The sequence below is a fragment of the Bison bison genome, unplaced genomic scaffold, assembly GCF_000754665.1.
Source record: "Bison bison bison isolate TAMUID 2011002044 unplaced genomic scaffold, Bison_UMD1.0 scf7180017832672, whole genome shotgun sequence".
Lineage (NCBI taxonomy): Eukaryota > Metazoa > Chordata > Mammalia > Artiodactyla > Bovidae > Bison > Bison bison.
Window position 1 is genome coordinate 1 of NW_011471575.1, and position 915 is coordinate 915.

The 915-nt window shown below is 42.8% G+C and overlaps 1 pseudogene; it reads right to left on the minus strand.

The window, feature by feature from the left end:
- Nucleotides 1–71: 71 nt before the first annotated feature.
- On the minus strand, nt 72–512 carry LOC104983035 (annotated as a pseudogene).
- Nucleotides 513–915: the final 403 nt, after the last annotated feature.

Genomic DNA, 915 nt, shown 5'->3' on the forward strand with positions numbered 1-915 from the left:
AAATAAAAAAAAAACAAACAGTAATTTAAAGTTTATTCCAGCTATAATGCAGGTTAGTCTGACTTTAAGCATCACATGGCATACTTCTGAGTCCATTCCCGAGATATTCTGTTGTACTTATCTCTGTCTGTTTTATACATCTGTGCAATCTCTGGCACTAGGGGGTCATCTGGGTTTGGATCACATAGCAGTGAACAAATGGATAAAAGAACTTTAGAAATAGTTAAAGCAGGAGACCACTGTGATCTTAGAATATCGAGACAAATGCTGCCATTACTGTTAATATTTGGATGATAAATTCTTGTTGTAAATGCAACCTTAGGTAGTTTGAAGGGGTATCTGTAGGAAAATGAATTGTCAAAAAGATACACCGCCTTGATAAGGGCTGTCATTAGGTCCCATAATGTGGCTTGCCAATGAAACATATCATCCCCAACTGGACCTGCAGAACATTGTGCTGGAGGGTCACGGGCCAAATCACTAAGTTCCTTATTAATCCATTTCAGCGCCATAGTCTGTGCTTTTTCATCTGGCTCCTCACTATCTCGGTGTGTGCTTGAAGGTCCCACCAAACTCTTGATTATCCCGGCGGCTGGGAAGGATTGACTCTTCGCCTCACACCAGCTCTGCCAGACACAGGCGCCTTCTTATTAAATAGATCGGAGGTTGGACTTGGAGGGCGGGGGCCGGAGGCAGGTCATGGGCTTGGGGAAAGGGCCCTAAGTCCTACTTTTTTTTTAAATTTTATTTTATTTTTAAACTTTACATAATTGTATTAGTTTTGCCAAATATCAAAATGAATCCACTACAGGTATACATGTGTTCCCCATCCTGAACCCTCCTCCCTCCTCCCTCCCCATACCATCCCTCTGGGTCATCCCAGTGCACTAGCCCCAAGCATCCAGTGTCATGCAT